Consider the following 18,029-nt stretch of genomic DNA (forward strand, 5'->3'; position numbering starts at 1 on the left):
GACGACAGACCCCCCTGCCCCCATTGCGGCGCCGATAACAGGGTTCCCGTAAATGGGGCAAAGGGGGAGTCATTGACCATATGCAATAGGCTGTCATTGCCCTCCCTCTCCAGCGACTGCGATCGAAGGGGGTCAGGCTATCTGCTTGAACATATGTTCTCCAGAGTTAACCCAACCCCCACACATGCTGGAATACCCTGAAAATACCCAGATCCCCGGCTGGGGGCTGGGAAGGAAAGACACCCAATGCCTGAGCCAAGGTCTCCCTACATCCGAATTCTTAATAAAGTTGTGGCCAATTTTAATCCCAGAGAACGTGGTCATGTGTCATCATTCCGCTCGGGGGCTGCCTGGGGGCTTTGGGGGACTCCGCCTGACCGCGCAAATGATTTTCTTTCACAAATAGCCAAAGCTATTTGTCAGGTTTGCCAGCCCCTTACCTGATGGACCCTAGACTGTGGGTTCTGTCTCATATGCGAATATGCCAAGGTGCTTTAAAGGTCAGACAACAACAGTAATAACACTGTCTGTACACTAACAGTGCGCCAAGAGAGGCAAGGAGGGATGCGTTAATGAGACACCCTTCATCCACAGACCCACGCCCGAATCCAGACCATTCCTGGCAAGCGGGAAGAAAGCTTGACAAGCAGGACACATATGTGAGTCAGGTAGAGCTCGAGGAGAAAAGGGGGGATATGGGAACCCATTCGGATAAAAGGAAATTGAGCCTGCCCTTAGAGGAAATGGGATTTAGCCTCCTCAGGATGTTCCATAACTCAAGCATGCCTTCAAATCTTGAACAAAAAAATTGTGTGTGTGTGTGTGTGTGTGTGTTCACTCATATATTAAAACACAGGAAGAATGCTCTCCAAATCATCCTGCCACCTGAGATACTTAATCCAGTTTGACATACTGGAGGAGAATTTAATTTATGATAAATACCGCAGGACTGATGAGCTGAACTACTTGTAACCAGATGGCTAGAATCCAGCACATATGCCAGAAGCAGGAGAGGTTAAGCGATAACTGCCGCCTGCGTTTCTATAGGGCAGAGATGGGACTGGCACACTTTATTTGCCCTGCTGCTTTGCTGGGCCAGCAGTTTCCTGACCCTACACCTGCAAGGCCCCCTACAATATCAGAGGTGACACAGCTAGTGATGGATCCCATTGGCTGCATTTCTAGGGTCAGGTGGTTGATTGATTAGGAGCAATGGGGAGGGCAACTGAATGTGATGCAAATGGCAATGGAACAGAGGTCACTATCTTACATCAGAACATTCATAGAATCATAGAGTTGGAAGAGACCACAAGGGCCATCCAGTCCAACCCCTTGCCAAGTAGGAAACACCATCAAAGCATTCCTGAAAGATGGCCATCAAGCCCCCGCTTAAAGACCTCCAAAGAAGGAGACTCCACCACACTCCTTGGCAGCAAATTCCACTGCCGAACAGCTCTTACTGTCGGGAAGTTCTTCCTAATGTTTAGGTGGAATCTTCTTTCTTGTAGTTTGAATCCATTGCTCTGTGTCCACTTCTCTGGAGCAGCAGTAAACAACCTTTCTCCCTCCTCTATATGACATCCTTTGATATATTTGAACATGGCTATCATATCACCCCTTAACCTTCTCTTCTCCAGGCTAAACATACCCAGCTCCCTAAGCCGTTCCTCATAAAGCATCGTTTCCAGGCCTTTGACCATTTTGGTTGCCCTCTTCTGGACACATTCCAGCTTGTCAGTATCCTTCTTGAATTGTGGTGCCCAGAACTGGACACAGTACTCCAGGTGAGGTCTGACCAGAGCGGAATACAGTGGTACTATTACTTCCCTTGATCTAGATGCTATACTCCTATTGATGCAGCCCAGAATTGCAGGTGGCAACAAACATTAGTGAAACAAAGCCAAACAAAAGTGAGCAAAAGTGCACAACCCTGTGCAAAGTGTGTTCTAGAAACTGACACGCCAAACAGTCCCTCCTGACTTTTGTTAGTGCTGATGGAAAGTGGCAACATATAAAAACAAAGTTTACAGCTGACCAGACTTTTTGCAGTAAGTCGAACAGATGGCAAATTCATCCCCACCAAACTTGGCACTGCTAACAAAAGGAACAATATGCACTGTGCTCCCCTAATTTTCCCCTTAGGTATCCTAGCAGGTGACTGGAAAGTCTGATGACAGGATTGACTGGGCTGGAGGTCCCCAAGGTCCAGAACTGGTCTTTTGCATGGTATTACCATTGTTTTAGCCCATTACCTGGTCCCAAGCAGCACCTGCTATTATTATTATTTTGAAACACCCTCCCTTCTCCCCCAGTAGATATTGACACTATTCAAAAAAATGAGAGGCCTCAGGAATGATCCCTGCTACTTAAAAAAGCAGGACCAGTTGTACAGTACATAGATATCCTACTGAAAGCACTCATTTATCTCCCAGCCTTTCCAGCAGTGTGCATCAAAGAACATATTCCCTGTGTGGAGCTGCATGCTTACAAATAATATCCAGGCAGCTAGAAATATTGCACACACACACACACACACACACACACACACATGGATGAGCATTGAAATATACTCGGAGTCAAGAGTGAATTTCGATCCCATCCTCGTCGCCAGTGAAATATACTCGGAGTCGAGAGTGAATTTCATGCTCTTTATTCAGCTCGTAGTCGTCAAAGGAGAAGAAGAGAAGAACAGCTCTTTCCCCAAAATCATCTGCTTATATACATTATTTACACAATGGGCCTTGCGTGATTGGCTACTTCAGGGCTACACCTGTGGGCCAATCAGGTTGCTGATTCACTTCTGCCAGCAGCCTGATTGGCCTGCTCCTGCAGGCCAATCAGGTTGCTGATTCACTTCCACCTGGAGTTGGATTGGGTGGCTCCTGCGGACCAATCAGACTGCTGATTCTGGATCCTATTGTTCTAGGATTCAGCTCAGTACATAACAGACGTCCTCATCTATTTTACAAGGATGGGAAACCTGTGGACCTCTAGATGTGGCTGGACTCCAACTGCTATCAGTCCCAGCCATGGGAGTCCATGATCAAGCATGACAACAACAATATCTTGGGGGCTGAAGGCTCCCCACCTCTGGTTTAAAACCAATAAAGCAATGACCAAATCCTGCATTTCTCCATTGAGGAAATGTTCCATGAAGGAATTGTTCTTCATTCTTCCATAAACAGGGCTGGCAAACTGGGCATGTTTGTATTCAAGATCAAGAGCACCCCTGATTCCCCTTAGCAGGACACAAGCAGAGCAAAGGGTTGGGTTGCTCCAGCCATTCTGGGCAGCTTCTAACAAATTAAAACGCAGTAAGACATCAAACATTAAAAAACTTTCCTATGCAGGGCTGCCTTTAGATATCTTCAAAAAGTCAAATACAGTGGTACCTCTACTTACGAATAACTCTACTTACGAATGTTTCTACTTACGAACAGAGCTGCGTCCACCATCTTGGATGCGGTTTAGATAGGATTTTTTCTACTTACAAATTTTTAGATAGGGTTGCTTCGACTTACGAATTTTTTCTCCCAATGCATTCCTATGGGATTCGACTTACACATTTTTTCGACTTTCAAATGTGCGTTCGGAACGCATTAAATTAGTAAGTAGAGGTACCACTGTAGTTGTTTATTTCCTTGACATCTGAAGGGAGGGCATTGCACAGGGAGGGTGCCACTACGAAGAAGGCCCTCTGCCTGGTTCACTGTAACCTCACTTCTCGCAGCGAGGGAACCGCCAGAAGGCCCTCGGTGCTGGACCTCAGTGTCTGGGCTAAACGATGGGGGTGGAGACGCTCCTTCAGGTATACTGGACCGAGGGCCGTTTAGGGCTTTAAAGGTGAGCACCAACACTTTGAATTGTGCTCGGAAACGTACTGGGAGCCAATGTAGGTCTTTCAAAACTGGTGTTATTGTTAGGTTTTTCCTTTAAGACTGATGTGGTCAATGGCGCTACACAGAGATGTGTGTATGTAACCTTGATCTGAATATTAACACACCTGTGAGCTTTTGCTAATTTGAATAATTGAAGGTAGAGTTTGCTTACTGTAATGTGATTGGGTAATTGACTATTTTGAATTCTGTATTTAAGCTACCCAAATGGTTCATGGGTGTGGTGGTGGTGATGGATTGTGAAATGAGAGGAAAGGAGTAGAGGAGTGTGTTGTATATAATTGTAAATAAAAGCAAGCAAAGATACTGAAGACGACTTTGTTATTTCGTCGACCCTGCCGCTGTTGCCACTCAGTTGGTGCGTATTGCCCAACAGTTATATGGTCTCAGTGGCCACTCCCAGTCACCAGTCTAGCTGCCGCATTCTGAATTAGTTGTAGTTTACAAGTCACCTTCAAAGGTAGCCCCACGTAGAGCACATTGCAGTAGTCCAAGCGGGAGATGACAGAGCATGCATGTACATTGCTGTCTGACAGGGACCTGTTTTTTTATTCATTTTGTGCGGTTCATTAACGTAACTGAACTGCTCTGAAAGCACCACACTGCAACCAGCATTGCCGCTTATTTCAACTCTTCTTATTGTTTCGGCGTTCTGGGTATCTCTCTCTTGACCCTCCTCTGCCTCCCTCAACCTGGGTTAATAAACTGAGCTTGAAATGTACTGCAAGAAATTAGTGATGTTCTGCTGCAAATGTGCATTTCAGCTCTGGTAACAATTTTCTAGTCCCTTTCGTAAAATAGTGGCCAGTGAGGAGGTATAAGCATACCAAGCTATGGAGGTCTCCATCTGGGTAATACAGTATGTGGCTGCGGTAGCAAATACAGACAATAGCTGGAATCTATTCCCACCTGGGTGCATGGAAACCCTGGGACATTCATCACCATCTCATCGCAAGAACAGGCTTCCATTGTTCAGATGGCAAGAGTGTATCCCAAACTCATAAAATCAAGCGAATTCCCCTTGCCTGAGCATAGACACAGACTTCTAACCTTATTAGTTGCTGTATTCGTAGCAAATGTTTCATACGCCTTGACTTCTGTGGGCAGAGAGATTGATATTGTACTGGATGTTATTGGGAAACCTGCATGCTTTCAAAATACAGGGGAACTTTAAAATGAATTATAGCGGGGAGGTAGAGGAGGGAAGGGGAAATCCTTAATGCATGAGTCATGCAAAATCTTATTCACAGGAGGTAAATAACATATGCTGACATAGCACTATCTGCCCCAAGCTGTGCAGGGTATACATGTCTCAGATCATACTCTGCTTTCTTATATAATCTTGTCATTAGACCTCAGTGGCGGGCGGCAGGCCGGCATTTTTCCATAATGCACAGAGCATAATTTTGCAATAGGAGATGACTCACATAACTGCCCCATGGACTAGGTCGTAAAAATATTGGCAGGAAAGATGATACTATGGACAGGATTCATATCATCATCATCAACAACAGCAACACACACACACACACACACACACACACACACACACTTTTCTGTGGAGTTGTCCTTTTCTATAGGCAGAAAAAACCCTTCGCTACAAAGTAGGCTTGCACAGCGTTTTCAGCTAAGGTTGTGCACAGTCGCCGGCATGCATCTTTATGTATTTAATATTTTTGCCATTACCCCATCATATCTGCTCCACACCATATACCTCCCAAGTATCAGCTAGGGTAGACCTGTGCCCTGCTATACACAGGAGAGTCCTCTATCTGAAGCGCTGTATAGTTCAAGGACTCAGTGTCATTAGTAAAGAAAAAGTGCTTTATATGCATTATAACACCGTGACACCAGATGGCGCCGTGGAGTTCTGACTTTCGCCAATGGGATTTCCCACTTGGGGGTTTGCAACGCGTTTTCGTGAAATGCATTTTTTATGTGTCTAGATCCAGCCCAGGTCTGTTTAAAGATAATGAGACCTGAGAAGGAAGAGCAGGAGGGTCTTGAAGTTGCATATAAATAGTTATCACCCAGATAGCAGACTGAACACAGTTACAGTTTCCCATTCCCCATGATGATTTGCATTGTTCTTCTGTTTATATTGCAGTTGTGGTGTCTAAATCTGCATCTTCCTATATATTTTATGCACCCTTTCTGCATAATGGTGTCCTCTTTCTTGGTGATATGTATGCAGTCATGCTAGTGTCGGCTTCAGGGGTATTTAAAATAACACACAAAAATACAAGCTTTCACATACCATAGCATGGAATTCTTTTCCAGGCTTACAGAATAAGGAAGGTGGCAGGAGAGGTGCTGGATAGCCAATGTGATCTAGACAAGAGGGCTGTGTCCTGGGTTCGGCAGAAGCCCAACTCCTGAACTGAATTGGGCCAATTTGGTGGGATCTGGACTTTGCCCAGATTGGGTAAAAATAGTATCGAATCTCTGAGCATCAGATGAGGAAAAGAGACAGGTGTAAGGTGGTAAGAAGGAGAAGCAACGAAAAGGCCTAGGAGAGGAAGAACCTCTCTGCCAGTTCTGTCTTCCTGGAAGAAAATAAAAAAATCCCTTCCAGTAGCACCTTAGAGCAATGTTTCCCAACCTTGTGCCTCCAGCTGTTTTCGGAATACAATTCCCATCATTCCTGACCACTGTTCTTGCTAGCTAGGGATGATGGGAGTTGTAGTCCCAAAACATCTGGAGGCACAAGGTTGGGAAACACTGCCTTAGAGCATACGTGCCAAGTTGCTGTCAGAGAAATAAGGGACCGGGCCGGAAATAGCAGACCGGAAGCCATTTTGGAACTGGGCGGAGCATGCTCAGAAGTGACTTTTGATGCTGCTTTGCCCAGTTCCAAAATGGCCGCCACGCCAGAAGTTGCACTGCAGCCATTTTGGAACTGGGCAGAGCAACATCAAAAGTCGCTTCTGAGCATGCTCCGCCCAGTTCCAAAATGGCCACTGCGCCAGAATAAACCGGGGAAAAACAAAAAAACCCCGTTTTTTCAGCTAGGAACAGCTGGAAAAACGGGGATTTCCCAGGGAAAACGGAAGACTTGGCAGCTATGCCTTAGAGACCAACTAAGTTTGCCATTGGTATGAGCTTTCGTGTGCATGCACACTTCTTCAGATGATGCACACGAAAGCTCATGCCAATGACAAACTTAGTTGGTCTCTAAGGTGCTACTGGAAGGATTTTTTTTATTCTGTTTTGACTACGCCAGACCAACACGGCTACCTACTTGTAACTAATTCCTGGAAGAAGTTGGGGTGGTTAGTACTGTTGGAAGCAGGCTGCAGAAAAGGGTCAGGTGCTTTGTCACAGGTGCTTTGTCTTTCCCACCTGACCTCTCCTTCTTGCCTGCCTCTCTTTCCTGCCCCATGCCCCACCCCCTGAAGCAGAACCCCACTGAATAAAGGTTTAAAAAAAAGGTAAAGGACCCCTGGAGAGTTAAGTCTAGTCAAAGTTGACTATGGGGTAGCGGCGCTCATCTCGCTTTTAGGCCAAGGGAGCTGGCATTTGTCCACAGACAGCTTTCTGAGTCTTGTGGCCAGCATGACTAAACCGCTTTTGGCGCAACGGGACACCGTGATAGAAACCAGAGTGCACGGAAACACCATTTACCTTCCCACCACAGCAGTACCTGTTTATCTACTTGCACTGGTGTGCTTTCGAACTGCTAGGTTGGCAGGAGCTGGGACAGAGCAACGGGAGCTCACCCCATCGGGGGGATTCGAACCGCCAACCTTCTGATCGGCAAGCCCAAGAACCCTCCTCTCAACTGCTGTTGATCTAGTGCAGTGCAAGTCCACAAGCCTCTTCCTTCCTGTTTGGTTGGGGGAGGAAAAGAGACACAGCACCCCATTTTTATTCCCAACCATATCCCCCCCCCTCCCACATACCCTTGGGATTTTTTTCAAGTGTTCTCCATAGGAGTATTTTATAGCGTGCAATATGGCCCGTGGCTTAGAAGCTATTGTGATACTCCTAGGTTCTAGACAATGCCGACACAGCCCTGAAACTAAATAGATGTTAGAGTATACATTGATAACAAATGGAGCTTTTGCTCCAGTTTCAACACATCTGCTGCAGTGCTCCAGGACTTGAAAGGTAAGCCTGGGCTGCCCTTGGATGCAAACTATGGCAGAAATATCCGAGAAAGGGTTTATGTCACTTGGAAAAGTCAAGACAGCATGTAACTCTCTAACTAAATATCTTCATTAGCAACATTTAAATCACTTATAGAAACTGGAAAGGGATCAGACGGAGCATCAGGCTGCAGCTGTGCTGAACAGCTGCTTTGGAAATGGAAAAATGTGTTTGAGTTGCGGGAAGGGGAGACATAATAGATTATACGAATGGTACTTTGCACTCCGGAGCTCACATCAGCGTTAACTATGAAGCTTGTTTTGGAACTAATTTAATAAACTCGTAGGTGCAAATCATCCAATGCATAGTAAAAAAAATTGTCCCACCGCATTTAAAATAAATTATAAAAGAATTGTCCACAATGGCACTATAAACCCACAGGCACCCAAACCAGAGGGACCACTCCTTAACCATTGGACCATACTAGGTCCTTTTTTATAATGGTTTAAGTTAACACCACACGTTTAAAGTCTAACAAAAGGAATCATAGAGTTGGAAGAGACCGCAAGGGCCATCCAGTCCAACCCCCTGCCAAGCAGGAAACACCATTAAAGCATTCCTGACAGATGGCTGTCAAACCTCCGCTTAAAGACCTCCAAAGAAGGAGACTCCACCACACTCCTTAGTAGCAAATTCCACTGCCGAACAGCTCTTACTGTCAGGAAGTTCTTCCTAACGTTTAGGTGGAATCTTCTTTCTTGTAGCTTGAATCCATTGCTCCGTGTCCGCTTCTCTGGAGCAGCAGAAAACAACCTTTCACCCTCTTCTATATGACATCCTTTTATATATTTGAACATGGATATCATATCACCCCTTAACCTTCTCTTCTCCAGGCTAAACATACCTACCTCCCTAAGCCATTCCTCATAAGGCATCGTTTATAGGGCTTTGACCATTTTGATTGCCCTCCTCCGGACACGTTCCAGCTTGTCAGTATCCTTCTTGATCTGCGGTGCCCAGAACTGGACACAGTACTCCAGGTGAGGTCTGACCAGAGCAGAATACAGTGGTACTATTACTTCCCTTGATCTAGATGCTATACTCCTATTGATGCAGCCCAGAATTGCATTGGCTTTTTTAGCTGCTGCATCACACTGTTGACTCATGTCAAGTTTGTGATCTACCAAGACTCCTAGATCCTTTTCACATGTACTGCTCTCAAGCCTGGTGTCACCCATCCTGTATTTGTGCCTTTCATTTTTTTTGCCCAAGTGTAGTACTTTACATTTCTCCCTGTTAAAATTCATCTTGTTTGCTTTGCCCCAGTTCTCTAATCTGTTAAGGTCATTTTGAAGTGTGATCCTGTCCTCTGGGGTATTAGCCACTCCTCCCAATTTGGTGTCATCGGCAAACTTGCTCAGGATGCTCTCAAGCCCATCATCCAAGTCACTGATGAAGATGTTGAATAAGACTGGGCCCAAGACAGAACCCTGTGGCACCCCACTAGTCACTTCTCTCCAGGGTGAGGAGGAGCCATTGATGAGCACCCTTTGGGTTCGGTCAGCCAGCCAGTTACAAATCCACTGAATGGTAGCATTGTCTAGCCCACATTTTACCAGCTTCTTTACAAGAATATCATGGGGCACCTTGTCAAAGGCCTTGCTGAAATCAATATAGGCTATATCCACAGCATTCCCTTCATCTACCAGACTTGTGACTCTGTCAAAAAATGAGATCAGATTAGTCTGACATGACCTATTTTTCAGAAACCCATGCTGACTTTTAGTGATCACAGCATTCCTTTCTAGCTGCTCACAGAGTATCAACTTGTGTGGGGCTGTGCACCAGATTCAGCCAAATGTTGAACCAAATTGGGCTAATTCGGGTCAATCTGTGCCCTGTCCAGCAACTACAAATCACTGCAATGAGGATTAAAGGTAAAGGTAAAGGGAACCCTGACAATTAAGTCCAGTCGCGAACAACTCTGGGGTTGCGGCGCTCATCGTACTTTAAAGGCCGAGGGAGCTGCCGTTTGTCCGCTTCCGCAGATAGTTTTTCCAGGCCATGTGGCCAGCATGACTAAGCCGCTTCTGGTGAAACCAGAGCAGTGCACGGAAACGCCGTTTACCTTCCTGCTGGAGGATTTGTGAGGATTAAGTTATCCCAAATCTGTAGTGATTTGTACCAATTTGTAATTAAAGCCTTCTCTCAGGAAACCAGACTGACTGTCTCCAAACTGTTGCAACTACTGATCACAATGCCAAAGAAGGAGAACACTAGGATGGGGAGGGGGACTGGAGGAAGAGGTGAGCTGGTGGAGGGCTAGAATGCTATCACCTCACCCAACACTGGTGCTTGGTGGGAAGGTGGTGAAACCTTAAAATGCGCAACGCTTTCATAAGTTCTGTCACTTAGAAAGTGCTTGGTGGAGTTGGGTGGCATTTGCAATTGTTTTCCATCCTTTCCCAATCAATCCTAATCCCATCCTTTAAATAATAAGAAAAAAGTTTGTTGCCTGATTCATAGAATCCCTCTTTAAAAAGTTTAGATTTTATGTAAGGTTTATTTACAGCTGTGTTCAGTTTTCAGTGCCTGTTTTTAGTAGTACCTTGATGTGTGTGATTGTGTGTGTGTGTGAGAGAGTACATTGCACACAGTCCCGTACTTCATCAATATAGCAGCCACTTGCACCCAATTGCTTCCAATTGTTGCTTCCAATTGGTAAGCAGTCACCAGCCAGCCAGCGGTATTAGTTGTGTCATATACGTTTCCCTCCTCTTCTCATTAATAACTACAATCCACCATTCTGACATAATTATTATTAATATTATTTTCCAGTTGCTAACCACAAACAATAAGAAGCAGTCAGCTTCTGTGGAATAACCTAGTGAGATAACACAATTATTATTATTATTATTATTATTATTATTATTATTAGCTAGCCTTCTGAATTCAGTATTTTCATTATGGTCCAGTTGCTAACCACAGTGAATATTATTAATATTAAAAATATTTTAAATTTCCCTCTCACTCATGGCAGTCTACCTCCTGTACAGTATGTCAGGGACTCTTCTGTGACCTCAATGCATACATTACTTATTTCATTGCTGACCACCTGCCCCTCGAAAGACTCCTGTACCTGTAGTATTTTCTCCCTATGCATCTCTCCAAGTTGCTGCCTGCCTGTGCCTGCTTGATGCAGCCTGCCTGGGCTTAGTATCTCATGCCTAATTAAAACAAGCTCAAATGTTTTCAAAATCCTGATGGAATGATCAGGGAATGCACATGAGCATGAGAACTGGGGTGGCTGAGCACCCACAGAAAGAAAGAAATGTTGGGAAAAGCACATATTTAAGGTGGCTAGCATGAATACTCCTGCGTCTACCCATCTGAAAGTTGGCAGAGTTGATCCACTCTGTAGGGACCACCATGTCTCCAACTTTCATGCTTCTGTGTGTGTGTGGGGGCGGGGGAACAATCCAGAAAGTTATAACCATTTTGGTTTTGCAATGCATATTTGCTCATGTCCAGTGCCTTTCCCTGTTTCTGTCTCCTTTCATAGTGGAAACGCCAGGCACTTGTGAATTGAACATAGCTGCCAAGTACCCCGTTTTCCCCGGGAAAACCCCATTTTTACTTACCTTTTCCCGGTGGTCCCCTGTATCACTTCGTCTCCCGTTTTTCTCTGTTTTTTTGTCCTGCCGGCGGCCATTTTTTTCTTTCCGATTTGCCCTTCTATGGGCACCAAAAATGGCCACCGCTGGCTTCAAAAGTTGCATCTACGCATGCCCGGAAGTGCATAGAAGCGGCGGCCATTTTTGGTGCCCATAGATGGGCGGAGCGACACCGGAAGTTGCATCGACGCACTTCCTGACATGTGTACAATGTGGCGGCCATTTTTTGTGCCCATAGAAGGGCAAAGCGACACCGGAAGTTACGTCGACGCAACTTCCGGTGTCACACGGCTGCCGGTCCTGGATTCTGCAGTCCGGGACTTGGAAGGTAAGGATCTGAAGCGGCCAAATCCAGGATTGTGGGTTGGTCTGTTTTTTGGAAGGGGATACAAACCTCAATATACTGTATCAGTAGCATCTTACGCAAACTATTTATGTAGACATATGCATCTATGGCAAGCATCACGACACTAGTATCCTAAAGCAATCTTTCTGAAAACTTGTTGACAAGATTGTATTGTTTAATATTTTTCATATCCATCAGGGGGAGCTTGTGGCTAGAGGATTACTGGCTGGGAAGTCTCCGACCCTGAAGAATTCACACAAAATTTGTGTAAATTTAACAAACCATGAATCTGAAAGACACAGCACAAGTGCTGAAGATGAAAATGCTGGCGTCCTCCAACCCACCCAAGAATAATAATCAGAAGCCTGGGAAATAGAATTGGAAATATTCTGAATTTCCCAAAGATTTGTGCCTGACAATCAAGTCTTAAAAGTCATGGCAGCCTTTATTATTCACGCAGAATTCTTACATGCCGATAAATCCATACCATCTTGTGGTATATTGACCAGAAGACAAAGGCCCCTGTTCTTTAACAGCTGGCACAGACAACAGAATTTTATAGCCTCCATGATGAGCAGCATCTGACAAAATCTCCTGGCAGACCTGCCCTTGTTCAGCTCCCCCCAAACAGGGAAGAATTATAGTTCAGTTGTAGACCATCTGCTTTGTGCGCAGAAGGTCCCAAGTTCAATCTCTGGCATCTCTAGATAAAGCAGGAAGAGACTCATGGGCATAGGCAGGGGGGCGGGTGGAGGGAAAGCCAGCCAAACGCTTTGCGCAGCTCTGGGGCTTTCCCTCCACCCGCCCCACAGCCAGCCGCTCCCTTCTCCCTTGCTAGCTGTGGGGCGGGTGGAGGGAAAGCCAGCTTTCCCTCTACCCGCCCCGGCGATCGCGGAGGGGGAGGAGGGGATCGGAACAGCCCGATTCCGGGCTGATCCTGGCGCACCCTCGCCCCTGCTGATCACAGAGGAGGAGGAGGAGGGGGTCGGAGCAGCCCGGTTTCGGGCTGATCCTGGCGCCCCTTTGCCCCTGAACGACCATGGCTTTCCTTGCCCCACTGTGAACCCCTCCCCGTGCCTTGGCCCCACCCCTTGCCCCTTGCCCCCCCTAATTTTGATCCTGGCTACGCCCCTGAAGAGACTCCTTGTCTGAAGCCCCGCAGAGCTGCTGAAACCCTGGATAGCTGCTGCTGAGCTAGATGGATTTGATATAAGGAAGTGACCTCATAGTTTCCAACTGCCCCCAACATGCTGGGAACATCACAAAAGGGGGCCCAACCCGTGAAGGTGCACAGGAGCCCTTCAGTGGTCCCAACCGCCAACCATGGAGGCTACTTTGCACAGGGCCGTCTTAAGCATACCCGGCACTGTGGTGCAAAGATCCCTCTGGCGGCGCCCCCAGGCAACTCCAAAACAAGGGAGGGGGTGGAAAATGTCCTCTGCCTCCCCCACCGCCCTCCGGAGTGGCGGCAGTGACCAAGCAGGAAAACATGCTGGCGGATATGCTCTCTGGCGTCGGGGCACCTGAGAAGGCAGCCCGGGAAGGCTGCGCGCCGCCTTTTGCCAGGAAGCAGGAGGAGGACAACGACCCACCTAAACATTAGGAAGAACTTCCTGACAGTAAGAGCTGTTCGGCAGTGGAATATGCTGCCAAGGAGTGTGGTGGAGTCTCCTTCTTTGGAGGTCTTTAAGCAGAGGCTTGGCAGCCATCTGTCAAGAATGCTTTGATGGTGTTTCCTGCTTGGCAGGGGGTTGGACTGGATGGCCCTTGTGGTCTCTTCCAACTCTATGATTCTATGATTCCATGACCCTGTCTTTAGCAGATGGATGCAGAGGCGAGGGAGGGAAGCAGCTTCCATCCTAAGCCTCTGCGGGGATCGCTCTCCTCCTGCGGAGGCTTGGGAAGGAAGCTGCACGCCCGCCAGCCATATAATTGGCGGGGCGCAGCTGGTGGGCGTGGAGGGAAAGGGAAGGCTGCCAGCAAAGCCGTGCAGCTCACCCACTCTCTAGGGTGCCCCTGAGGGGCCAGCGCCCTGGCGCAACGAACCACTACCACCAATGGGAAAGACGGCTCTGACTTTGCAGGCACAGAAGTGCTGCCTTGCAAACATCTGGTGCCTCCTGTGACACACAAGGTGGGATGATGGAAGCCTCATGGTTTTACCACATGCTTTTACCATGGTAAGTCCTCGTGGACTTGTCATATATCATCTAAGGCTCCCGCATATAACCATGACATTTGCCGGTATAGTATGGATACATGCTCCTCTTGGTAGCAACCATTGGGCAGCTCCGCCAGCCCTGTATTCCATTGGCAATGTGCATATATAAGGGGTGGGGGGGGGGCACTGATGTAGAATAGAATGTCCCTGTTTCCGTCTGAGGAATGTTGGAGAGTATGTGTTCTTTGTCCTGAAGTGCAATTTACTGTGGCTTTCTACATGGAAGTTCTGAGCTTTTTCTAGAACTTACATTGGCTAGAATGTTCCATCACATTCTTTCCCACAGTACAGTAGTACCTCTACTTACGAATAACTCTACTTACGAATGTTTCTACTTACGAATGGAGCTCCGTCTGCCATCTTGGATGCGGTTTAGATAGGATTTTTTCTACTTACGAATTTTTAGATAGGATTTTTTCTACTTACGAATTTTTTCTCCCAATGCATTCCTATGGGATTTTACTTACAAATTTTTCTACTTACAAATGTGTGTTTGGAACGCATTAAATTTGTAAGTAGAGGTACCACTGTATGTACAGGTGGTACCAAACACCAGAAAAGCTAGCCAAGATGTATGATAATAAGTCACCTAAGTGCTGGAGGTGCGATGCCAAATTAGGAACTCAAATGCATATGTGGCGGAAATGTCCGGGAATATGTAGGTTTCGGAATAATATCTATGAAGAACTTAAGGAAATGTTAAAATGTCCAATTAAAAAAAGACTGGAAATGTTCTTATTAAATATAATACCAGAAGAAATGAAAACCCCCAATAGAACATTGTTGATGTCTGGAATTGTGGCAGCAAGAGTCCTGATTGCGAGGAATTGGAAAAACAAAAATTTACCCAGTACAACAGATTGGCAAGTGTTAATGAAGGAATACTCGCAGCTAGCAAAATTTACTGGAAGAATTAGAGGACGAACGAAACAAAAAATAAAAAAGGAATGGAGGATATTTGATGAGTACATAAAGAATAATGGTATAGCTAAATCCTAATGGCAGACTAAGATTGAACCTAAATTGAATTTAAGGGAAGATTATAATAAACGGAAGATAAAAGTTGTGCGATACGATACAAAAAGGTGAATTCGTAGATTACAGAGAGAATAATTGGAAGTCAGTTAAAAGAAGATATAAATTTTTGTCTAATTTTTGTCTTTTTTGTTTTTGTTTATTTTGTGAATGTATTTTTGGTTATATGCAGAATGTATTGTTCTTTTTGTCTGCAAAAGTGTGTGTGTGTGTTGAGTGTTTATGTTTTTAAAGAGAGAAATTAATAAAGTTTATATATATATATATATTTAAAAAAACATTCTTTCCCACAGTAACAGTGGCGCATCTGTCACAAGAGAGGCTTTTAACCATGTCCCCATGCGAAAGCGCTCACAGCCAGAAGATGTGCAGCTGAAACCAATCTACATGATCAGGCTGCCAATAATGTGGGAAAGATTTACGCTGATGTCTGCGCTGAGCAGCTACCTCCATCAAACAGAAAAAAATACAAGATGTATCAAAGATAGACAAGTAGATACAAAGACTTCCCCCGAGAAGCCAAGTTACAGGGAACCAGGCAGAGGGCCTTCTCGGTAGTGGCACCCACCCTGTGGAATGCCCTCCCGCCTAAACGGCCTCGGTCCAGTATACCTGAAGGAGCGTCTCCTCCCCCATCGTTCTGCCCGGACACTGAGGTCCAGCGCCGAGGGCCTTCTGGCGGTTCCCTCGCTACGAGAAGCCAAGTTGCAGGGAACTAGGCAGAGGGCCTTCTCGGTAGTGGCACCCACCCTGTGGAATGCCCTCCCACCAGAGGTCAAAGAGAACAACAATTACCAAACCTTTAGAAGGCATCTCAAGGCAGCCCTGTTTAAGGAAGCTTTTAATGTTTGATGGATTTCTGTATTTTAATATTTTGTTGGAAGCCGCCCAAAGTGGCTGGGGGAACCTGCCCAGATGGGCGGGGTATAAGTATATTATTATTATTATTATTATTATTATTATTATTATTATTATTATTATTCCACTCAGGGGTTGCCTGGGGTTGGGGGGACTCTGCCTGTCCATGCAATGTCATGTTTGTTAACAAAATGTTGGTTAATGCAATGCTTTTTTTTTTTTTTGTAACTGAAAAACCACCAATTAATTTTCATTTTTTTAAAAAAAGAAATGTCTGCTTGCAAAGGGCTGGGCACCCCTGGACAACAGTGCTTTTTCGTTCATACAGTAAACCATAACTGTGGTAGGAATTGACTGAGATGCGTTAGCCGTGTAATGTACCAACCATGTCCTTTCCTGACTTATGAAACATTTCCAGAAAGCGCCATCTGGAAACGAAGGCGACAGATAATGATGAGATACAGTATCAAATCGCAGTTGTGTTTTTGCTTTGATCGAAGGCTTAAGGAATGGCTGATCCAAAGAAAACTACTTAGCAGATTCAAGCAGCATGGGGAAGGGGAGTACATTTACTTGTTAATGTCTAATAGTCTCACATTTCTGTAGTACAAAGGAAAGTATTTGAACAGCTTAAAAGTTTTATGTTTAAAATAACATTCAGTTTTTAAAAAAAGCATTTTTGTGAGACTCGTTAAGAAACCGCATAGTTCAAGGTGGGAATTCCGGGAAAGCCCCTCGGGAAGCCTTTTTTCTTTTCTTTTTTTTGAGAAAGGAAGGGGGCAAGGGTAATGAAAGGTCTTTCCCCTGCTTCGGAAGCAGGCTCTCCTCCAGAATGATGGAAGGGTGAAGGGCTTTTCATGTTCAGAAAGGACTGCTTCTTTCTCACATTGTCCACTCATTCCTCAAACCGGAAGTAATAAAACAGGCTGAACTTGCAAAGAGGAAGTATTTAATCTGAAGGAGCAAGAGGTCTAATAAGTCTTAATATCACTGTTGGCATTGTGCTTTATTACATTTTTTTAAAACTACCTGTAATCAGATCACCACGAAACAATACAAGCCTCAGCAAGCACCCTTCCTTCAAGCTATTTCAAAGGCATTCTTTGGTGAATTCTCAAATTTGCTCTGCTATAAAAGAAGCAAAGATTTTAAAATCTTGCATGCTCCTTTGGTGTGCTTGTATGTGTGCAGAATTTTGAAAGGCGCCCCCTCCCTGCTTATTAAATCAAGTGCTTTTGTAGCATCATTGTAATTCTGAATTGTATTTTTGTACACTGCTTAGAGATTTGAAATATTAAGGGCCACGATATACTTGTGAAGAGGCTGGTAAAATGTGGGTTGAACAAGGTAACTGTTAAATGGATTTGTAGCTGGTTGACTGACTGAACCCAAAGCATACTCATTAATGGTTCCTCATCATCCTGGAAAAACGTGACAAGTAGGGTTGTCACAGGGATTTGCTCTGGGCCCATTGTTGCTCAATGTCTTTACAAATGACTTGGATGAAGGAATTGAGGGGATGCTCATCAAATTTGCAGATGACCCCAAACTGGGAGGGGTAGCTAATGCCTAAGAAGATAGAATCAGGATTCAAAATGATCTTAAGAGATTGGAGAACTGGGCCCAAACTAACAAAATGAATTTGAATTTCAATAGTGACAAATGTAAGGTTCTGCACTTAGGGAGGAAGAACCAGATGCACAAATATAAGATGGGGGACACCTGGCTTACTAGCAGTACACGTGAAAAGGATCTAGGGGTCTTAGCATATCACAAGCTTAACATGAGTCAACGGCATACCTGCCAAGTTGCTGTCAGAGAAATAAGGGACCGGGCCGGAAATAGCAGACCGGAAGTAGCGCTGCCGCCATTTTGGAACTGGGCGGAGCATGCTCAGAAGTGACTTTTGA

Source organism: Zootoca vivipara, chromosome 3, assembly GCF_963506605.1.
Source record: "Zootoca vivipara chromosome 3, rZooViv1.1, whole genome shotgun sequence".
NCBI classification, from domain to species: Eukaryota; Metazoa; Chordata; class Lepidosauria; order Squamata; family Lacertidae; genus Zootoca; species Zootoca vivipara.